The sequence below is a fragment of the Pinus tabuliformis genome, chromosome 6, assembly GCF_031772625.1.
Source record: "Pinus tabuliformis cultivar Carrire ecotype Pingquan chromosome 6, CPIR1, whole genome shotgun sequence".
In the NCBI taxonomy this organism is placed as follows: domain Eukaryota; kingdom Viridiplantae; phylum Streptophyta; class Pinopsida; order Pinales; family Pinaceae; genus Pinus; species Pinus tabuliformis.
In genome coordinates this window covers 62,717,899-62,743,095 of record NC_142292.1, presented here as the reverse complement: position 1 = coordinate 62,743,095, position 25,197 = coordinate 62,717,899, and the positions used below count along the sequence as shown (strand labels likewise).

At 37.1% G+C, this 25,197-nt stretch overlaps 1 protein-coding gene and 1 pseudogene across 1 annotated transcript in view; both read right to left on the bottom strand.

The window, feature by feature from the left end:
• Positions 1 to 25,197, bottom strand: part of LOC149257234 (superoxide dismutase [Cu-Zn] 4A-like) — a 219,919-nt gene that overhangs the window by 68,828 nt on the left and 125,894 nt on the right. The window lies entirely within an intron of this gene.
• LOC149257236 (germin-like protein 1-1) lies at positions 467 to 4,474 on the bottom strand (annotated as a pseudogene).

The following is a 25,197-nucleotide window of genomic DNA, read 5'->3' as shown; positions in this document are numbered from 1 at the left end:
TTTGTAGTGAACCTCTTAAACATTTTCTAAACCTAAATGTTCTCAGAATGACATTGTTTTTCTATCTGAGCGAATGTAAAATCACTTGAAGGTAAGGCAATAGAACTTCATAATTATCTATGGGTTCTGGTGACATGGTTTAAATTACATGATATAGTAGATAGCCACCATATAGGCAAACATATTTCACTTCCCAAGAATCTCCTGCATCAACTAATACATATGCAATCCTCTGCAGACCATGTCAAAACTCTTTGTGCCGAAGTGTGATGCCATACTTGTTGGCCTCATAGACAACAATGTCTAAGCCCTGAAAGACTTGTTCACGATATACACCAGGTGAAGTCTGCAATGCCTCGTGTTGGCCATCGTTGAAGTCCCGGCCTTGTGACGGCCATCATTGAAGTCCCAGGCCCTAGCAACATTTAGTTCATGGGCTGCAACTTATTCAAAAGCGGAGGTAACCCTATTTATCTCTGTTGGATCTATTTCAATAACCAAAGCATGGTCTAGTTGCAACTTGTCAACTACCTTGCGTGTAACTCTCACGAATTCCATCAAAGGTGTAGCGCCCAATCATTTTTTTTTACCACTAGCTTGTTTATTTTTGTTGTCTTAGAAAGGCTATTATTCTTAATCCGTTCACCTTTTCGAGGATCCTTATTACTGATATTTATCAATATTAAAGTTAGTACTATTTATATTGATAATGCTAATGTTCGTACTAATAATTTCAATGTTAAAAATATTAACGTTATTTATGTTAATATCAATACTTAAATGTTATTGTAATGTTAATGTTATTTAATAAATAATATTATTATTACTAACATTAAAAATAATAAAAACGATGTAGTAATGATGTGATTATTATTATTACTCAAATGATTTTAATAGCTAACATTAGTTTCGTTAATATTAGTTAGTAATTTGTAATAAATTAATATATTTGTAGCATCTGTTTTTCATTAATAATCAACATTAACGTATTGATATAAAAAAAGTGTTTACTAAAAATATACACAATGTAAAACCTAATTTCTAAAATATTCCAAGTCTAAATTTTCAATGTAAAATATAGTATTAGAGTTTATTTGTTTAATAGTAATACAATTTTCTTAATCTTTAGTTTTAAACTCGAGTTTTAAATTCTTTTAACTTAAGAGAAGATGTATATATTTAGGATTTCTTGAGAGTTTCTGGTCTTATATGCTAATAAAAACACTATAGTTAAATATATTCAATAAGAAAGCAATCCCATGTCTTATAATTTCATACATTGTGCCCATACCTACCTACTAGGTAGAGTGGTCTAGAACTGCATAAGTTGTGCCCTTGGAAGAGATTCGTATTCATATGGATGGCTTGTAGAAATTATTTTGTGTTATATTTCAAAAATTGGGGAAGTATTCATCCTCGAGTTTATATTTGATTGCAATAAGATTTAATTCGGACCTTGGTAAGAAAATACAATTAGGAAACATTTGAGTTATTATTCCCATGATTTAATAGGAACAAGTAGGCCCTAAATATTAAAAGTGAACAAGTAGGTGCTAATTAAATATGTACAAAAGCTTCCCTTGCCCTCTCTAAACTTGGTTGTCCCAGTCTGATCCAACACTTTTCATTATGAAACTTTTACTGTAATAGCACAACAAACAACACTAATTTTCTCTACACCTTCCACATCTAGTCAATCCGGCTGGAACTAAATTTACAATGAAAATATAAGCATGGTTGAAAATATAGATTTAAAGATGCAAGGAAGCTATTAGTGAAAACTCCATCCACTGATGTAGAGGAGTCTGGGAGAAAAAAGGCTTTGTAATTAACGACAGGATTGATTTGGAAACGTTCAGTAAGTAGATTCCTATTAGATTGGAAAAGAAATTTGAAAATAATGAATGTACTTAATCTAAAAGCATTAATATGCACCTTAAAGAATTATTTTCAAATTCTTGTAGAGATACATTGGGCTACATGGAAAACATATGCTTGAATGTACTTAATCCAAAAACATTAATATGCACCTTAAAGAATTATTTTCAAAAACTTGTAGAGATACATTGGGCTACATGGAAAACATATGCTTGTGTGTATAACTTGGTTGTTAGCTATCTTCTTTTTGGAAAGTTAAAAGTGACTTCCCAAAACCAAAATAAGTTGTTCAATCTCATATCATTATCTTTTCTCTTTTAATTAGAGGTGAAAACAAAAGTCTTATCCATTGTAGACTTGTGGCATCAAATATTTAATGTTACTATCTTGGGAAAGCAAAGAAACAAAAAAGTGATGTAGAAAATGGATATAGTAATAAGGCTTCATTTCACCGGTGAAAAGGAATAACACGCAAAATCTTGCTTTCCTTGCAGCGATGCATAATATCAACATACATGGACATAGATATAGTAAATAATCTATAGAGTCTTCACTAAATAATAGGGTGATGTTTATGTATATATTTTAAAATAATATAACATAAGTATATGTATCTTTATTATTGGGTGTTAAAAATAATATGGTGATGTCTATGTGATTAAAAACAACATAGTGATATGTTTATTTCTTTTGAAATGACTTCATATATCTTTTTATCATTTCAATTACAAAATGCATATCCTTTTGATAATTTCAAATACAAAATAGAACAGTGTATCGCTTTTTATCATTTGGAATACAAAATGGAACTCCATATCCTTTTTATCATTTGAAATACTTCACATCCTTTTTTTTATATCCTTTTTATCATTTGAAATACTTCACATCTTTTTTTATGGTTTGGAATACAAAATCTAAGTTCACATCGTCCACCAGAGACAAAAATAAATTAAATTTAGAGACGCGGATTGCTTGCTTACTCGAATAGATTACACAATGAATGCAGTAGGTGTTATAATGTGAGTGTGTTTTTTTCACGTCAGCCATATATGTGTTTTGTTTGGAAGAGAGGCATGATGATGCCGTGGTCGATGTATTGAGGTCATGATATATGTTGTGTCAGTTAAACAAAACAGTGAAGAGGAAGCATGGAAATCTCACACTACCAAACAGACACCAGTACGGGTTGATTGATTAATGATAGGAGTGTTTCTATAAATACTTTTATTTTGTTTTGTTTCAATGATAAGAGTGTTTCAATGTCAAATATAGATACTTTTATTTTGTTTGCATCAGATGAGATGCACCGTGCAGGGCTCCATGAAGTCAACCGATAAGATATTAGGCAGTGTTGTGTCCATTAAACAAAAAGAGAAAGGTGTAGATGAAAATGACTATAACATGATAAAAATCTCAAACACCCATATTGGAATGGCGAAAATTTTTCCTTTATTGCGTATACATCACTATACACGTGGTGTAAAATTTTACTTTATTGCATATAGATCACTATACACGTGAGGGAAAGAGCGGTTTTATTTATTTCGGTTAACCGCATAACAACCCAATGACTGGTGAGTGACTCACTCGTGGCATGAATGAATGAATGAATTAGATGAGTGGGCATCAAGCCAAGAATTTCCTTTGGAGAAGTTGCACCAGGGAGGCGTTGATCTGGAAAGCTTTGGCCAGAAGGGAGGCATCAACCGGGGGAGAGGCTCCAAACAAGGATTGGGCGACCTGCTAGGTTCCCGGAAGCTGGTTGCTCAGTGCAGAGATGGCCACAGCGTTGCCATAGCCCACGTTCTGTTTGAAGTGCACCAGACCTTTGGGGAACACGAACACGTCTCCCTTCTCAAGCGTTTTGCTGAACAATTTATTGGTAGTGATGATAAAGCCGACTGAGAGAGTACCCTCCATGACCACCAAGATTTCTGTGGCCCGCGGATGAGTGTGAGGGGGATTAAGGCCGAGAGGAGCAGCGAAATCAATCCGAGCCAAGGAGATTCCCAAGGTGTTTAAGCCAGGTATCTGCATTACATTGGCTGGAGTGACGTTGGATCCCATCATGTTACCTGTATCCCCTGCAATATCTAGGCCCCTGAACATGAAGTCATCTGCAGTAACCATGCTTGCATCTGTACACGGGAACCCGTTCACATTAACTGCAATTACAGTCAAATAAACATATATATATGATCAGATTCACATCGCATGAAACGAATCGAAACCCTAATCGCATGATCAGATTATATTGTTATTCACATCGCATGAAACGAAACGAAACCCTGATTAGCAAACACATGATCAAGGCCTCAAACTCAAAGTCTTACATACCTCTGCTCGTCCTGTCAGCCACACAAACGTCTTGTAAAGGATCTCCATCACCTGCACGCACAATAACAATATTATGCGCCACTAGTACTACAAGCGCTAGCGCTAGAAAGGATTTCATGACTGGACTGCAGCTAACTCAGGCAACTATTCTTCGGTTCTATTCGATTCGAGTAGATGCTCTCTCTTATCTGATCAGATCCTTAGATGATATGATAGATGGAGTTTGGTGAAATATGAAGAGCATTCTTCCTTTTTATAACAACACAAACGCCAACGCCAACGCCAAGTTCTTTGTTAAATTTGTAATTTTAAACAGCGCGGTAGTTTTGGTAAAACCGCCCCGGTCTCCCCGCACCGCCTTTGGCAAAAGGCTGTTTCCGTATGAAGGGCTCCGACACAATCAAACTCCGCCACGCGTCCCTTGTACAAACGCCAATACCGCCTGCTCCCTGGCCGCTAAAGGTCGTTTCATTTTCCCGAGGTTGGCTTGCGAACCACGTCGGATCAGTTGGGCGTGTGATCTCCGCCGTCGATCTCCTGAAGGTGCACGGGCCTGCATCAAATCACATTTTTGCGTGGATTGAAAGTCTTATAGGTTGACCGCCGTAGTTGAATTTATGGTCTTTAATGTTTTACGTAGATTTAGGTGAAGGCCCTTTAATATGGTTATGGGCATACGTTTTATGTTTTTTATATATTTTTTTATATACGTTGTCAAAAAAAGGCCTACGTGCAGTAGTTTTTATGTAGTGTGCCTGCGCATGGTGAAAGGAGAGTGAGTTTTTTTTTTTTTTGTTGTATTGAACGCACAGCAGTGCGGTAAAAACTGAACAGAGGAGAACTGTAATGATTATTGGCCATCCCAAAACTAGAGAATAGTCAGAAATTCCTTTTGTAATATCCACAGCAGTGGAACCAGAAGCAAGTGAGACAGAGTTCTCCCGGTGAATCTCTCTCTGCGCAGAGGATGAAGTTTGTATCAATTCTTTTGTTTTAAATCAATAGAAGTTTTTTTTTGTGACTGTGTAATGGACTGTTCTCAGTAAATTTGTTTTTAAAAGCTTCCCTGTGCAAGGATCCTGGACAGAGGAAACAAAGCATTGTCTCTGTGGTGTATAATTTGTTTGTTTTTGGTATTTTCCCATTAAAAATACCCAACACTGGTATCAGAGCAGGTCCAGGCTCTTTAAAGAAGTTAAAGAAGCTAAAGGGAGAAGGTTGTTGCTACAACAAAACTTCTCAGGCAGACAGAAGACTCAGACAACGAAGGATTCAGGTATTCTTCATAGCTATCTTGTTTGTTACTGTTGGAACAGTCAGTGTTTATACACACAGTCAAGGTTTTAAAGCCTTAGTTCAAAATGCAAGGAATGACAAGCACAAGCATGGGTATGTTTAATACCCAGCTCCCACAGTTTAATGGGAAGAACTATGACTACTGGTCAATAACTATGAAAGCCTTGTTTTCTTCCCAAGACTTATGGGAAATAGTTGAGGAAGGTTTTGAAGAACCAACAGATGAAACTGAGTTCAATGCATTAACTCAAGGAGAGAAGGATCTGCTGAAGAGCAATAGGAAAAAGGATTCAAAAGCCCATATGTTGTTGTATCTAGCAGTAGACCAGAGTGTGTTTCCAAGGTTAGCAGCAGCTACGACAGCAAATGAAGCATGGCAAACCCTCAAGACAGCCTATCAAGGCATGGAGAGAGTGAAGACAACAAAACTACAATTGCTGAGAAAGGATTTTGAGAACTTGAACATGAAGGAGTCAGATAACATTGACTCATTCTTCACTCATGTGATTGGTGTAATCACGCAAATGAGAACTCATGGAGAAACCATTGAAGATAGAAGGTTTGTGGAGAAAATATTGAGGGTCTTACCCTCAAAGTTTGATGCCATAGTCACCACCATTGAAGAGACAAAGGATCTCTCAAACTATTCAGTTGATGAGCTACATGCATCACTGATAACACATGAGCAGAGGTTGAGTAGGAATGAAAACTCATCTCTTGAGCAAGCCTTCAAGACCCAGATGTCCTTTGGAAGAGGAAGAGGTCAAGGAAGAGGAAACCGAAGAGGAAGAGGCAGAAGCCAGAACAGAGGTGGAAGGAACAGCCCAGCGAATGCACAAGGAAGAGGCAGCAATCTAAATCTGAACCAAGGCCAAGGCAGCAGCCAACAAAGAGAACAGTATCATGCTCAAGGACAAAGGTATGATAAATCTAATGTTCAATGCTATTATTGCAAAAAGTATGGACATTATGCAAGTGATTGTAGAAAGAAACAACATGATATGAACAGTAGACAAAATGCAAATGTTACAAGAGAAAACAACAGTCATGAAAATGTCATGTTAGCTTGTAACATGGCTGAAACACATAGTGAAGACATATGGTTTTTAGACTCAGGTTGCAGCAACCATATGACAGGAAACATAGCCTTCTTTTCTGCCCTAGATAAAAATGTGAAATCAGAAGTCACACTAGGAACTAATAGTAAAGTGTCTGTTATGGGAAAAGGAGAAGTAAAAATATTTACAAAACAAGGAGAAAGGAAAACCATAGCAGATGTCTACTATGTCCCCGGAATGAGATGTAACCTCTTGAGTATTGGACAGCTTGTTCAAAAGGGTTACAATGTTTTCTTTGAAAATGATGTATGCACCATCATGGATATACCACCCAGCAAAAGATGCATTGCTGAAGTGAAGATGACAAGGAACAGGATGTTCCCTCTCCAGATCAGGGCAGACTTGAAGAACAAGAAGGAAATGGCAGCAGTCACCCAAGAGGCCTTCCAAAGTGTGCCAAAGGATGAAAATTGGTTATGGCACTTGAGATTCGGGCATCTAAATTTTGGAGGTCTAAACCTATTAAGCAGAAAAGGAATGGTAAGAGGATTACCATTGATAGAGAAGCCGGACAGCCTTTGTGAAGGTTGTATATGGGGCAAACAACATAGAGAAAGTTTTCCATCAGGGAAAAGCATAAGGGCAAAGGCACCCTTAGAGATCATCCACTCAGATTTATGTGGACCGATGCAAGCTCCATCATTAGCAGGCAGCCTATATTTCTTAACATTCATTGATGACTTTACAAGAAAAACTTGGGTATATTTCCTTAAAAACAAAAGTGAAGTGTTTGAGAAATTCCAAAATTTCAAAGCACTTGTGGAGAACCAAAGCGGGCTGCATATAAAAGTTTTGAGAACTGATAGAGGAGGTGAGTATATCTCCAATGAATTCCTAAAGTTTTGTAGAGAAAATGGAATTCATAAACAGTTTACAACTCGGTACACCCCACAGCAAAATGGAGTTGCTGAAAGGAAGAACAGAACCATCATGGAGATGGCAAGGAGCATGTTGAAGGCAAAGCATTTGCCAAATGAGTATTGGGCTGAAGCTGTACATTGTGCAGTTTATATTTTGAACAGGTGTCCTACAAAAGCAGCCATGAACAAAGTGCCAGAAGAGGCATGGAGTGGGAGAAAGCAAGGAGTCACCCACATGAGAGTTTTTGGGTGTGTGGCCTATGCACACATTCCAGATAAGCTAAGAAAGAAGTTGGACAGCAAAGGGGAGTAATGTATCCTTGTTGGATACAGTGATGAATCCAAAGCCTACAGGCTGTACATCCCATCTACCAAGAAGTTCTTTGTTAGCAGGGATGTTCAATTCATTGAAGAGGAAGCTTGGGATGGAAGCATAGAGAAAACAGTGAATGTTAAAAACTATTTGTCTCATGATGAGGATGAAGAGGAGGTGGCTGAAATGAATCCCCAAACAGCAGCACCAACACAAGAACAACAAGGGACACCATTGAGGATAAATGAAAGTGCTTCTCCAAGCACACCACAAGGAGGAAATTCAAGTGCATCTTCAAGCACTTGCACACCAAATGAAAGAGGTAAGAAATTCAGAAACTTAAGTGATATTTATGATGAAGGAATGAATTCATTGTTTGCCTTGTATTGTCATGTTGATGACCCTATTCATTTCGAAGATGCTATTAAAGATAGGAAATGGATAGAAGCTATGGATGAGGAAATCAATGCCATAGAGAGAAACAAAACATGGGATTTGGTTGAGTTACCAAAAGGCAAAGAAGTCATTGGTGTGAAATGGGTCTACAAGACCAAGAGCAATGCTGAAGGCAAGATAGAAAGGCACAAGGCAAGGCTGGTTGTCAAAGGGTACAAGCAGCAGTATGGAAGAGATTATGAGGAGACTTTCGCCCCGGTTGCAAGAATGGAAACCGTGAGAGCAGTGCTGTCCATAGCAGCACAAAACAAATGGAAAGTCTACAAATGGACGTGAAGTCAGCATTCCTAAATGGAGTGTTAAAAGAAGAGGTGTACATTGAACAACCTCTTGGATATGAGAAGAAAGGAGAAGAGCACAAAGTGTGCAAATTGAAGAAAGCTCTTTATGGGCTGAAGCAAGCGCCAAGAGCATGGTACAGCAGGATAGATTCATATCTATTGGATAATGAATTTGACAAATGTGAAGGAGAACCCACAATCTACATCAAGGAAAAGGATGGTAAAATTTTAATTGTTGTCTTATATGTAGATGATGTTATTTTCACTGGAAATGATATTTATCTTATTGAGAATTTTAAATTAGTCATGAAGGATGAATTTGAAATGACTGACATGGGTTTATTGAGATACTTCTTAGGCATAGAAGTAGATCAAAATGAAAAATGAATTTTTATATCTCAAGCAAGATATGTAAATCAAGTTTTGGGCAGATTTAACATGCAAGAGTGCAAGGCAGCAATCACTCCCACAGTGATGGGATTAAAGCTCAGCAGAGAGGACAGCAACAAGGATTTTGATCCTAGCTTGTATAAAAGCATTGTTGGCAGCCTTATGTATTTAACAACTACTAGGCCTGACATTATGTATGCTGTTAGTTTAATTTCCAGATTCATGGAGAGGCCAAAGGAGGCACATTGGCAGGCAGCAAAGAGAATTTTGAGGTATGTCAAAGGTACCAAAATGTTTGGAATTTTATATCATGCCTCAGAACATTCAGATTTGGTTGGATACACTTATAGCGATTGGGCTGGAAGTGTAGATGATCGGAAGAGCACCTCCCGTTATGTTTTTAATATGGGTTCAGGAGCCATTTCATGGGCTTCTAAGAAGTAGTCCATTGTAGCATTGTCTACAGCAGAGGCTGAATATGTGGCAGCGACAGCAGCTGCATGTCAAGCAGTTTGGATGAGAAGGATGTTGAGAAGCCTAGGCCAAGAGCAGGCAAAAGCGACAGTGGTTTTTTGTGACAATAGCTCAGTTATTGCTTTGTCAAAGAATTCAGTGTTTCATAAGAGAAAGAAACACATTGATACAAGGTTTCACTACATCAGAGAATTAGTGAACAACGGAGAAATTGTCCTAGAACATTGCAGGACTCAGGAACAGGTTGCAGACATCTTGACAAAGCCACTGGTTCAGAAGAGTTTCGAATTTTTGAGAAAATGCTTGGGAATGACCGAACGTGTGACTGTTAAAATTAAAGGGGAGTGTTAAATTTGTAATTTTAAATAGCGCGGCAGTTTTGGTAAAACCGCCCCGGTCTCCCCGCACCGCCTTTGGCAAAAGGCTGTTTCCGTATGAAGGGCTCCGACACAATCAAACTCCGCCACGCGTCCCTTGTACAAACGCCAATACCGCCTGCTCCCCGGCCGCTAAAGGTCGTTTCAATTTCCCGAGGTTGGCTTGCGAACCACGTCGGATCAGCTGGGCGTGTGATCTCCGCCGTCGATCTCCTGAAGGTGCACGGGCCTGCGTCAAATAACATTTTTGCGTGGATTGAAAGTCTTATAGGTTGACCGCCGTAGTTGAATTTATGGTCTTTAATGTTTTACGTAGATTTAGGTGAAGGCCCTTTAATATGGTTATGGGCATACGTTTTATGTTTTTTATATATTTTTTTATATACGTTGTCAAAAAAAGGCCTACGTGCAGTAGTTTTTATGTAGTGTTCCTGCGCACGGTGAAAGGAGAGTGAGTTTTTTTTTTTTTGTTGTATTGAACGCACAGTAGTGCGGTAAAAACTGAACAGAGGAGAACTGTAATGATTATTGGCCATCCCAAAACCAGAGAATAGTAAGAAATTCCTTTTGTAATATCCACAACAGTGGAACCAGAAGCAAGTGAGACAGAGTTCTCCCGGTGAATCTCTCTCTGCGCAGAGGATGAAGTTTGTATCAGTTCTTTTGTTTTAAATCAATAGAAGTTTTTTTTTGTGACTGTGTAATGGACTGTTCTCAGTAAATTTGTTTTTAAAAGCTTCCCTGTGCAAGGATCCTGGACAGAGGAAACAGAGCATTGTCTCTGTGGTGTATAATTTGTTTGTTTTTGGTATTTTCCCATTAAAAATACCCAACATTCTTGAGCTAAATTTGCTTGCTTGATGGACTCCGTCTTCTACTTGGACGCGGTTGTCTGTTCAGAAATTAAAATTGAAAATGACGCAGTCATTAGCTACCCAATCCGGTCTGCCACATATGACCGCGTCCTCATTGATATTGATTCTGGTTGCGTCTCAACCAAGATTGGTTGAAGGGATATATGTTTTAGATGCTGTCAACAATTTCGTGTTTCTTCAAGCAGACTTGGTCACTCTGTCTACTCGTCTCTGTTTTTCATTTATTTGTTAAACAGAATAGAATAGTATTTCGTTAGAAATATTTCTTTTAAATAAATTATATATATAAACATTGCAGCAAGTCGTCCACCATGGGGGAAAAAATAAATATTATTGGTTAAACAGAATAGTATTTCGTTCTAAACATTTCTTTTAAATAAATTATATATATAAACATTGCAGCAAGTTCTCCACCATGGGAAAAAAACAATATTTATCAATCGATGTGATGTTTAACATTATTTTGTATTTATCACGCGCATTTACTGTACCAAACCATATTCGTTTTCCCATCTCCAAACATAACATATATCGGTATGAGGAGCCGTTCAAACTTTGTTCAATAAGATAAAAACAGCCACTCTTTACGCAAATTACCCTAATCCTTACTTTAAAAAACAACAACTTCATTTCGGGGCTTGTGGTTTCTATGGATATTTTGTCATCTTTAAATTTAAATTGTTTCCGTGATAAAAAAATAATTTGCAAATTTATCTTTCGTATTAACATTTCAATTTTGTTTTACTTTAAGTTTACTTAAAATTTTCGTGTGTTTTAGAGTTAATTTATAAAATTTAAATTAATATTTTGTGATAAAATATGTGTGTTAGGCAGACAATTTGATTTAAAGCAATTGGGAATCACTTTCCCAATTGTTGCATAGATGATGTACATCCGCAATCACCTCCATTAAAGACCCAATACCATCTTCTTCATCTACGCCTCATTCGCAAAAGCAGAATGCTCGCAAATGCATCTTTAGGGAGATAATGAGGCATGTATTATGCATTCTCTACTAAATGTCGAACTTCTCTCTTTTCTCAAATAGGTTTAATGGGTTTGTCATCCCCATTTCCTCTTGTAGAATAAAGCCCAAGAGCAATTTATCAATGATATAACGAGTATCTGCGATGTTGCAGAGTTAATTTGTGAGGCCCACGAGAGAGACCTCAAATAGTCTCTTCTTGAGTTTCCTGTCGGGAGAACCCCACCACAATTTTCACGCATAGCTTATGCCCATACTCTTACGAAAATCCCTGATTAATTAACTTTTCCTTCCCGTATGTTGGGTTGGGCATAAATTAAGTTTGCTTGAAACCAGGTGTGATTTTGGTTTTACTATATTTTTCTTTCTTTTCTGCACGGAAGTTACTGGCTCAGTTCTCCCAATTATTTTTCTTTATTTATGACTCGCTGTATCAATGGGATCCCAATTTACATTTACTACAAAAATAAGGGCGTGGTGATATACTTCGGGTTTATGGAGATAGTGTAATCCTTCATCAATTCTCCCTATTCTAAGCTACCCACACATCAAAAAAACTGTAAATATCATGTTCAATTTAAGGCTATCAAGCAAAAACATAGATTATACTTGGAACATAATTATAAGCAAAGCTCAAAGGACTGAAACTAACTGCTAAGATAATATAATTTTAATAATGTCTATAAATTGCCAATTTCATTGGGACCCAAAAGGACAATCCATTAGTGACATACATAAGGAGTGCGAAAGCATCTCCTATAATCTAAGGATAGGAAAGAGGGAGTCTGCCATAGGTGAATAGCTAGAGGTTGTCTTTTGTTGAGTCCCTCCCTTAAATACTAGGGTCTTATAGATCTTGGCCAAAGACATTCATTATCCGAAAGGAGGAAACACCATATCTATGACAAGGTTAACTTCACTGGGAGGGGAAATTTCCTCATTTGAGCTTTAATTACACAAACACCTAACTATCTTTGTGCCATCAAATATACTGTTAGGATGTAATTGTTTTTTTCTCTCCTCGTATTAGAGTTATGAGGTATGAATGATACATATGTCGACAATCCATAGTTATGTTATTCTTCTCCCAAAACATTCATCATTTATGGCTGCTCCCTATCTGAACTTCTCCAAAAGTACTTTCTCGAGACATTCTTTCCAACTTTTTTTGACACATCATCATGATTCCTATGTCATGTCAATTGTGTCCCACATCTTCTTCTTAATTGCAATGTTTTCCAGCCAATCCAACATCGGGTTGGGTTCTCCTCTAACATGAACAACTTCAATACTCTGAAATGATTTCTTTTACTTCCAGCACCATTCCACACAACATGTGATTTTCCCAATAATTTCTTGCAACGTGTTCATTCATGAAATTATTTAGGAGCTTCGAGTTTCCTTTTGTGATAACTTTGGAATATTTCATTTTATTTAACACATTTTATTCTTTTGATTAGCGCTTGCATCTCATCCTTATAGTTTGACACTTGCCAAAATCTCCCAACAATTTAATGATTTATCTTTGATAAATCCACCCATGCTATATATTCCTAGGTTTCCTTTAAAATCCCCTTCGATATTAACTTTTACGAATACCGAGGGTAATGATTTCTACGACTGCTCTGATTATTAAAATATTGTTTTTCCTATTTTCTTCTAAATAGAGATTTATTTTCTGAGGAAAATTTTCAAATAAGCTAGGATTATGGCCAGGGAGATTTTCTTATTAGATTTGGATGTCTCTAGTATCACTTTCTTGACCTAAAACCAAATATCTCATGGGCATATATTTTAATCTTCAAACATCCCACCATTTATATCTTTTCAACTAAATGAGATTACAAATCCTCGGATGATTTTTCAAGGAAAAACTGTTTTCAAAATGGGAGATTTTGAGGGAGGTTTCCCTCATTTTCTTTGAGAGATACTTCACCTGGTTAGTCCTTGAAAACCCTTTTTTTTTCGCCAGTCTCAATAAAGTACCATACTTTATTGATCATTTCGCATTTCAACAGTAGGTGTTGGCTGATTTTAACATCTCTCATGGATTGTTTCAGCTTGTTGGCCCAATATCCCCCCTCATTTTCAGAGCTTTTCTATTAGGATTTTTTCTATTTATAACCAAAGATAAGTTGGGTTATCCTAGAAGGTATTCCAAACGCTGGGAATGAAATTTTTTTTCTGAATTTTTTTTTTATTGGAGATCTGTTGATTCAGGATTGGTTTGTAATACTCTCGGATGTTATGACTCTTCGCCCCATCCTTGTTTCATCTAAGTGAATCACTATATTCCTTTATAAAAATTCTTCTCTAATATAAGTTTTTATCCAAAATTATCTTTTCCTCCTCACTAGCCGCAATAGTCTAATCTCTAGTCTTCTTCCATTTGTGAAAAGGGACCAATAATCTATGGCATATTTCCAATGGATTTCATTCATCCTGTATTGGTTATTGCTTCCTTGATTCTTAATGATCCGTCAGTTTATTTAAATGGGGTTTTCCCATTATAATCTTTATCCAAAATGACACCTCCTCTCCTTCTCCAATCTCCTAAGACAATTTATCTGTTATGCACCAAAATCCTTTGACAATGTTGTTCCCGATTGAAGATCCCTTCGGAAGTTCCTATTTCGCAGAATCTCATAAGTACTTTTTTTAAAAGATATTTTCCTTGCATCATCATATTCGACAAAGTATTTGATCCATATGGGATCCTCGAGAAGAGGTTGGTTGTTGGAGCCTTGGTTGCTAGAACACTTATTTTACCCCATCCTCTTTCTTCGGTTTTGAGATATTTTGCGTGGGTAGTAGATGCCAATCCTTTTTTTGTTACATCCCACATAATTTTTTTTGGCACATTAATTTTACCATTTAGAGATTACTCTGAAATTTGAATGGTGCATTGATAGCAATGCTCTATTAGAGAGGAATGACCATTGTCACTCTTTGAATAATTTTTTTTTTACCCGCGAGAAAATTTCTTGTTGTACCATACTTTCTTTTATTGGTTTTCTGTTAATGAAGCTTATTGAAGGACAAAATTAGGGCAGTAGGGTCGTTAACATATGTTTTGGACCTAAATTTGTAATGTGAAGGATTGGGTTTATAAACCATTTTTTATTGTTGGAATGGTATCATGTGCCTGAGTTATTTATGAAATTGAACGCTGGTTACTTTCGTTATTGGAATTAACATTATTCTTGTTTTTAAGATTTGAAAGTAGTTCTGTGATCCTAGAATAGTGCAATTTTTTTCTCGTACTATATCAAGCCCTATGGAAATTTTAACGTAGGGGGTATAACAATGATAACATTTAATTAAGAGGACCAAGCCCTCTACGTACCTCGATGTTAGTGGCAGTGATCATTGAAATCATCTATCATGACCCTAGTATAAATGTAGCCGTCACTCAAGAATAATCTCGATTGGCCATGTTAAGATTTATCTATCTTATTTTAATGCTTTAGAGGGTGACATTGACGATGAAGATCCTAATATAGGAAATGATTTTGATGATATGTAGTATTAGTTATTTGTCGTAGCATGATTATTTTTGGACTCTATAGGCCATTTAGGGCCTCTTTGTTGATGTATTTAGGGCCTCTTTGTTGATATATTGTTGGCTTTATGTTAATTTCCTCTTTTCAACTTTAAAGGGGGTTTGCATTTTGTTTGAGGCATTTATGCTTAGATCATCAACCTGTGTGGTTTATTGCATGTAAGCTATGCTCGTTGTGCTCTCACTGGCATGTGCTAGTCAGTTGTGGATATTTTATTTAAAATTTTGCATTCAATCAGCGCTTAGTTAAATCTTTGAGTCATGTAAAGATTCAAGGTTTTAGGTGTTGTGGGGGAGGTTGGAGGAATGATTTGTGTTTCTTTGCAATTTTCCAATTATTGAGTTGTTGTCATGCAAACCCATACTAGGAATTCCGCTCAACAATTATAAGCAAACCAACCCTTGTCATATTTGGAATGTTTCTCCAATCCGACTGATATTATTCTAGTCACACGGGGTGTCCCTAATGGATATATGCTTCTACCTAATTAATAAATATGTGTACTCCAAGATGATCAACACACTCAAGACTCAATTTGAGACTGTCGGTAAACAGTGAAAAGTGAAGGTGAGCTCAATAAATACTTTTCACTGGTTAGGTTCAACTTTCAAAGATGTAAGTAACAATTAATTTAAATAGGAATGCATGAAAGATGTCACTTAAGTGAGAAAAATACTTTGTGGATGCATTGTAAAACTACCTATCACAACAATTTTTTTTTCATCAACAAATAAGATTCAAAGAGATAAGAAAGAATGATTGTATAAATCAAATAAATCTCAAGAGCTTGGCTGCATCATGGTGACCACAAATGACAGGCTGCCGCTGACGCCTTGCTTGCAGTGAAGGCAATGGTCTGAGGTTCGAAGGTGTGAGTTTTTTGCTGCTACTACATTGTCTGGAGAAAACCAATATACAACCTTTTGACCTCCTTTGAAACCTATATATAAAGGGAAGACCATCAAGGGGATGAATTTTCCCTAGTTCTTTCGGAGGGAAGCAAAAAAACATGCCATTTTGGTCATCCTTTGCATGGTAGACAACCGAGTTCTGTTGTTGTTTTCAAACCTTCTTTTCTTATTTTTGTTGAGGCTAACGTTTTTAGCATTGTCATGATGATTATGGCAAACAATTGTCAAGCATGATGCCTATCAACAACAAGAGGATCAACCTCTTCTAACTGTTACTAAGTAATTGTTTTTTCCTTAGTTTACCACTTGTCAACCTGCTATTTGATGTCAAGTTGAACTACTATCTAAAGGATGAATTAGGGATGTTGTTGTTGCTTTCACCCCCCCCCCTCCCCCACTATTTGTGTTTCTAGTGGTTTTTAGAGTTAACAAGTGTTCTTACTGAGGGATTTGACTCAATTATTCGTTCTTATAGATATTAGTTAGAGAAATTGTTATAAATGACGTAGACCCTACTGTGAGATACAAGATGACAAAATGTCAAACAAAAGAAGAAGTATGTAATCCTTTTCAATCTCTTTTTTATTATATTTACTTTTAATGACTTGGGTATAAGGCCTTTATTTTTAAAGTTTGCGCATGACATTTAAGATTTTTCATTACTTGAAAGACATTGTCAAATATTTTTTGTTACAGTTTCAAGAAAAGACTAGTGTTGTTGTTATAGCAAGGTGATAATACTAAATTTGACATGTTTTCCAAAGAAGATTCTTATTAAAAATTTGAGTTTCTTATCTAAATTTTAATGCTGCAAGGGTAGATAGTGTCCAATAAATAGGTTTGTTGAAACTTAAAAGCATCTCCATCTTCATCTATCTATAGGAGATCATGTAAGTGAAACATAGTCATCATAATCCCTACAACGATTATGCTAACGCTAAAACACTAGAAAACAATATAAATTTAGAGCACTTTTTCTTCGAAGTAATTTGTATATTGTATCTCATGTAAGTGCCATGACTCTCCCATTGTTGTCGTGATCAATTCAGGAAAAATGTTGCTTTTCCCGAGATCATCTTATTATATCTTAACATGACATTAAGCTTCTGAAATAGTAAAATAAGGTTACATCATTTGAAAGAAACATATAAAATCTTTGTGGATAGAGGAAACCTGAAAATATGAAAAACTTGATTCAAACCTATAAGCGTTCATGATTGAACAATAGTTTTGACAGTGGCATAAAAAATCATCTCCAAACCATACAAGGGACGTGTAAAGATTAACTTTTGAAGGTATGTAACTGATCACACACACACACACACACACACACATATATATATATATATGAAGCTTCAGTTGGGGTACAATTGTTCAAAAATGTATCGATTACAAGAAGCTATGAATTTAATCCATAATGTACCCAGGTATAAATTTTATACGTTTTTTGCAGAGGTCCAATTAGTATCATGTGCAAATTTGACTTGTGATTGTTCTAAATTTTTTCATAAAACTTAAATGCACACATTGGTGTATTTTTTTCTTCACCATTTTGTATTATAAATTGGGTCACAATCTTTTCTATATTTCTTAAGTCAATGTTTCCACTTGTGCCTTTTCACCGCGTGTTGAATTCTAGTGCATCTTTTTTTAAAGATCACATATATTTGTGCTTATTGTAGTTTGGTAATTGTGCAATCCTTTATCACTACCTCGTGCATTGTTTTTATTTGGAAAAATTTCGGTGCAACTTCAAGGAATTCTTGATCCTGAGCTTCGTATAATATGAGGAATCCCTGCCACCTATTTGATTAGTTTTTCTTTCCTTTTGACTTCAATCCTTTCTTCCAACACACATATCTTTGAATTAATATAGATCTTTTGTTCCTTTGAGTTTACCTTGATCGCCCATGTTCAACTGAGTGCTCAGTCAAGGCATTGTTACCCATGTCAATGCTTTTGTTGATACTTGTTAATAGCTTCTGTAAGTGAGGTGAATCTTGAAATTGATAGATTCACATATCTAACAATATTTACCAAATATGCATCTTTCAAATTTATAACTTTTAAGATTTAGGTTGTGTGTTGTAGAAGATGATATTCTACTTTCTTCAAATTCTAGGATTTCTGCTGACAACGTTATCCTCTTTTCATTTTTATGTCTTTGCTGGAATGGGCTGGTTGGAGAACTCTACTATTTCAACATTAAGTGCTCGAGTATTTTCTAAAATGGTTGCTTCATGGAGAAACTTGATTAAAAACTCGCATGAGGTTGAACTCTTCTCTGTTAGAAACAAAGACATAATTGTCTCCAAAAATGCCAATATTCTGTAGTAATCTCTGCAAATTTATCATTATAATCATTCCTTGCATTTGCATTTCCCTTTTCTGCCTTGGAGTTTTCCTTGGACATACCCCACAACCAACTTGACGTGTACACTCACAATGCTTCTCCAATCAATAGAGAAAAAACCTTGCAAGTTGTTTTGATGGCCAACATAACTCTCCAATACAAATCTATTTTTAGCTCATCAATATCTTTTGCCCACCACTCTTTTGGAGCAAAGTACTATCTCTGGATATGAAGTTCATTAAATGAAGGGCTCGAAACGCTATCAGATGTCTTATAATATTTTTTGCCAATAATGTGGTTGTAATACCATTTTACCTTTGACGGATCCACCATTGCTAAGCATGCAATTATTTTAATGCATCAATTAACAATTTAAAGATCTTTAGATCAAGGGAAGAGAGCCTTGGTTTTATGCAACGTGATGATTGAATACTTCCAATCATGAAATATGCATGATTTGAATAAGATATAAATCTTGTATATAAGGTTTCCCCTTTCCATTGCCTCTGGTAGCTTCTTTAATGTAGAAGGCTTTTGGTTTTTCCCCAAATTCCATAAACTTCATTGTTGCTTGTACTTGACCTGATTGCAAATATTTTTGATAGACCATTAAGAATGTATGGTTGAAGCAACCAAAAGATGGTCATTGGAATCATTTAACTAGTTATGTATACTAAACTATTATCCTTTGGTGGTTTAAGTCTTCCGAGTTCTGCTAGCGACACAACTATCATGCCAAGAACATAAATGAATGTCCCAAATGCTATCCTTTAGAGCATCCTCATGTCGTGCCTGAGACTTGTAAATGTTTTGGCTAGTGTAACAAAGATCCAATTATACATGGGCATAACACAAGAATACTCAAGAATATGAAACTTTGAAAGGACGCATGATGGATCTTTATTAATATGTCCAATAGTATGACTAACCATTGTGATGCTAGTTTCATGATGAAAGTAGAACACCATGCAAAGAAAACCACATACATTAAACATGTTACCCAAATAGGAATACACCATGCAAAGAGATTGACCTTTCTGGCACTCAATATAATGTCATGAGATGCTTTTTCCGGGAAATCTTTATGATATCTTTGTGAAGTTCGCTTGGTATTGAACTAGAAATAAACGAATTCAATAAACTAACCCCCACTCCAATTTCTCGACCCAATATTATACAACCCAAATTGTAGAAACCCATGTCTTTGTAGTGAACCTCTTAAACATTTTCTAAACCTAAATGTTCTCAGAATGACATTGTTTTTATATCTGAACGAATGTAAAATCACTTGAAGGTAAGGCAATAGAACTTCATAATTATCTATGGGTGCTGGTGACATGGTTTAAATTACATGATATAGTAGATAGCCACCATATAGGAAAACATATTTCACTTCCCAAGAATCTCCTGCATCAACTAATACATATGCAATCCTCTGCAGACCATGTCAAAACTCTTTGTGCCAAAGTGTGATGCCATACATGTTGGCCTCATAGACAACAATGTCTAAGCCCTGAAAGAATTGTTCACGATATACACCAGGTGAAGTCTGCAATGCCTCGTGCTGGCCATCGTTGAAGTCTCGGCCTTGTGACGGCCATCATTGAAGTCCCAGGCCCTAGCAACATTTAGTTCATGAGCTGCAACTTATTCAAAAGCGGAGGTAACCCTATTTATCTCTGTTGGATCTATTTCAACAACCAAAGCATGGTCTAGTTGCAACTTGTCAACTACCTTGCGTGTAACTCTCACGAATTCCATCAAAGGTGTAGCGCCCAATCATTTTTTTTTACCACTAGCTTGTTTATTTTTGTTGTCTTAGAAAGGCTATTATTCTTAATCCGTTCACCTTTTCGAGGATCCTTATTAATGATATTTATCAATATTAAAGTTAGTACTATTTATATTGATAATGCTAATGTTCGTACTAATAATTTCAATGTTAAAAATATTAACGTTATTTATGTTAATATCAATACTTAAATGTTATTGTAATGTTAATGTTATTTAATAAATAATATTATTATTACTAACATTAAAAATAATAAAAACGATGTAGTAATGATGTGATTATTATTATTACTCAAATGATTTTAATAGCTAACATTAGTTTCGTTAATATTAGTTAGTAATTTGTAATAAATTAATATATTTGTAGCATCTATTTTTCATTAATAATCAACATTAACGTATTGATATAAAAAAAGTGTTTACTAAAAATATACACAATGTAAAACCTAATTTCTAAAATATTCCAAGTCTAAATTTTCAATGTAAAATATAGTATTAGAGTTTATTTGTTTAATAGTAATACAATTTTCTTAATCTTTAGTTTTAAACTCAAGTTTTAAATTCTTTTAACTTAAGAGAAGATGTATATATTTAGGATTTCTTGAGAGTTTCTGGTCTTATATGCTAATAAAAACACTATAGTTAAATATATTTTATAAGAAAGCAATCCCATGTCTTATAATTTCATACATTGTGCCCATACCTACCTACTAGGTAGAGTGGTCTAGAACTGCATAAGTTGTGCCCTTGGAAGAGATTCGTATTCATATGGATGGCTTGTAGAAATTATTTTGTGTTATATTTCAAAAATTGGGGAAGTATTCATCCTCAAGTTTATATTTGATTGCAATAAGATTTAATTCGGACCTTGGTGGTGGGCTCCAGTATTGTAGCAATAATGCTACAACTCCTGGGGCTTCCTATATCTAATTTTATCAACCCGGTAGTTCGTACAAACTTGGAAGCGACGGTGCTGTATGCACAAGTACTAGCTCTTGTCGCCGCTGTCACTTGGTCAGCTGGCACAAGTCCGCTACGGCTCAAGCCAACTTCTATATGCTCTCAGAAGAAGCTTTCTAAATGATGGACGAAGGCTATCTTAAAGGAAATTAATCTACTTTGCAAAAATGAACTGAAAGCCAACCAAAACATGGAAACCCTAGTAAACCCTAATCTGACTAGCTTAATCTCTATGATGCAATGGTGGGAGTGCAAATGTCTAAGAATGATGCCATTACTGCTAGTGATATGAAATGCATGAACTTAAACTACTTCCATTGAAAAGAACATTGTTTTTGTATTTTTGCTTAAGTGGTTGGAGTGATTATGATTTTGTTTCTTATTAGGGTTTGGCTGTGCAGAGGTGGTGCGAAGGGAGAGAAAGCTTGGGAAAGGTCAGGAGGGCTAGGAGAGGTCCCAGGGGATCCCTAGCATCAGTCCACAGAAGTCCACAACGTTCAGGTGCTCGGAAACCGAGTTTGCAGGCTTCTACAGGATGTCTGCAGGGGATCCTACAGGAAACTCAGGAATTCTACAGGAAGTCTGCTAACTTCTACAGGATGTTCTACCGTGGGAGTTTTGGGTGATGGTGAAGTGATGGAGCGGTATGGGTGGATAGGTAAGATGGAGATGGAGCTTGTGATGGCTCAGGAGCAGAGAAATAAGATGGAGAAAGAGTGCACGAAGTTGGTTGGTGGATAGAAGGATGGAAGCAACGAAAGGTCAAGAAAATGGGGCTACGTGGGCAATGGAAGAGTTGGAAGGTAAACGAACTGAACAGAGGTTGAGTAGGTGGCTTTAGGCGTGGTTAAGAAGAATAAGAAGGAAATGGAATGATACTGAGCAGTGTAAATAAAACAAATTGCTTATGTCTTGCACCAAAAACGAGAATTCAATGACCTGTGCTACCTGTGCTATTAAACCAATGAACAACAATGTAAATCGTGAAGAGAAGTTGTGCATGGAGTTGGAATGAAGAAGTATGGCTCTAAATCAGAGTGCATGGATGGTTCTATGATTAAAATGACTGTGTTGCAGCTTGCATAAAAGTAGAAAAAGACTGCGTTTTTTGGTGGTTGGTACAGACTGCACCCCAATCTCTAAACAGAGATGGCAGTGAAGGCTCTATCAACCTTTTCTTGGAGCTCCAATGAATTAAAATCCCCCTATTCTAATCTAAGCAACTGAAAGCGATTTAACCATAAGCTAATCCTACTCAATCTCATTAAAGAAATCAAATCAGCAGACTGTGTTCTTGAAATGCATGTCAAAACAAAGAAACAACGTGCTGAAAAGAAAGGCAAATAACACTACAAAGAAGAGGAGGTCTATTGCTCTCAGGTTGGGCCCTAACCTGAGAGCTATAGCTCCCTTAAAAGCTCAGAATTAGTGTTGGTTAGGTAAATCCCCTCTGCGGACAGAGGCGATCCCACTAGCTTAAAACAGAACTAGCCACAATCAATCCACGCTGCCACGCAAGTTCCTAGTTGTACATTAAAGGTGAATTAAGAAAACCAACCTAGAATCCAACGCTATAGTCGAAGCAGAGTTGGTGTTCCCGCTCCCTCGCTCCGGCAGGTCACAATCCTTGCGATCCTTGCAAACGGACACCTGCACATGCAAAGGAAGAAACAGATACAATTATAAAATCCACCAAGGCACAACTATATTTCAGTCAGAAAGGAAATAAATCAACATCACTATAATAGACAATGAGATTGGAACTATAATAACAGTCGCTCATTAATTAATAATAGACGGGAAAAGTTACAACCATGGTTCTGACGTTGAACCTTTCCCCTGGCTGGGCGAGCAGCTATATGCCTTGCAGAAGACTTCCTCTCTCTCAGACTCCTGGCAGCATAACCTCTCTAGCATTACTCCAACAACTCAAGAACTCAAAACTACAGCACTTCGGAACTCATAAACTTGGAACTAGCTTGTCTAATGCATGAAGACATGCTTTTATAGATGAAGAAGGGAGAAAGATTCAATGCACCAGGACACCCATTATGGAATGGCAACATCCATGAAAAGCTACTGCGGATAGATATGATGACTCTCGAGCTTTATCAGATGGATTTTTCCCTCAAAGGACTTCATGATCTGGGAGGAAAAATCATACAGTCGTGCTTTTGGCAAAAAACATTACTAAACTCGACTGGCGCGGGCATTGTTCTAAGACAGAGCGCCAATGGGCGCGCCCCTTTTTGAGGATCTGAGTTATTGGCGCGGGTCAGACATTGGGTACCTGCGCCAATGGGAAAAGGGTACTTTTCAGGGATAATTTGCAGAAGGTGTCTTGAGGGAACATGAAGTACATACTCAGGGGAACATAGTGCAAGTGTTTTTAGGCTATGTCACTGCTCACAGGTCCCGAAATGCATCCTCCAATGTACTGGAATCGGGGCGATAGGGACGGTGACCAACGGTGACAAATTACTGTGTAACAGATGCCCCCCAAAGCATGAGGCCCGAGCGAGAGAGAGGGGTGAAATGCTTTGCAAGAACACATATAGCTGCTGCCGAGAACCTGCATTGAGAGATACTATTGATAGCTCAAATACATGATGTACGTGGTATGGTCGCAGCCATCCATAAGAGAGTACATGATAATTTAGATCCATAGTATGGACGCAGCCATCTGGGTAGGATCAATGAATTGACTCAGGTATGGTCGCAGCCATCCAGTGAATGAGTCATGTATCAAGAATCACGCCTGGATTACAACAGACACAATCCAGGGTCTTGCGCTCCATCTCGACCCGAACAGAAGTACAAGTTCAAGCATGCGAACATGTGAGCTGAAGTCGAACATGCATGAACATCGTCTGATTACCAGTCAATATTTGGAACTGTTAACAGACGCGAGAGGTACCACCAATAATGACAATGGCCCTCAAGGTACTATCGGTACAATCTACGGCGTGCGAATTAGTGATCTGACGTCGAACACCCGTAGAATCATTCGATCGGAGGCCAATGATGAAAACCTCGCGTCGAACACGAAGAACCTGCCATTGAGGCATGCAGGCTCCAAGGCACCGGAAGGGATTCTCTAGATCAGCTTCCTGGATAATGAGCTAAAGTCGACAGGAAGTGACCTTGATCGAAGGTGGGCCATAATGTTTCCCACATCATCGACACGAGACAGAGAGATGATGTTGTGAATCAAAATTGTATGAGCTATCAGAGGGAGGTTGTTTCTTTGCAGAGGTCAACTTCTCTTGAACATATCAGCGGCACTAGAGTGGAGTTGGCAGTATTTGACATCGATGGATCAGAGGTCATAGTGACGAGGCAATGAGCAAATGAGAGGTCAAATAGGATTACCCAATCCCACGGAGGCAAGTGAAAAATAAGATGAGATGTCCCCACCCAGACACGAAAGCAGAGGAGTGCCATGTTCAAGAGCAACATACTGCCGACACAACAATAATTATGGTTCCAAAATTTTCTTTTCCCCCACCATTTCTGGCGAGTACCCCAATTATTTTTAACAAGCTTGATGGGGATAGCATATGCTTGTGGTGCATCATTTCGAAAAAATCCGATGTCATTAGGTTTTAACGAGTCTGACAAAGGAATAACTCGGCGTCTTTTCATATTTAGAGAATTTGAAAAGACAGCGAAAAGGAAACTCCAGGGGTGTCCTTTTTCGTAAAGTTGTGTCTCTCGGGCCCGAAAAAGTATAAAATAATGCCCGAAAGAACCGCCCGATTGTTACGATCGAGGAGTACTTTTCATAAGTAGTGATTTCGACCTGGAAAAGTAAAAAAGTGATCAAAACCACGTCGTTTCGTAACCATTAACGAGTTTGAAACGACAAAAACCCGGTAATCTTTTTAAGTTTTAACGGTCGATAAAAAGAACTTAAAACAACCGCCCCTTATTTACGTTTAACGAGTCAAGGGGAGTAACTCGACAATCTTTTCATATT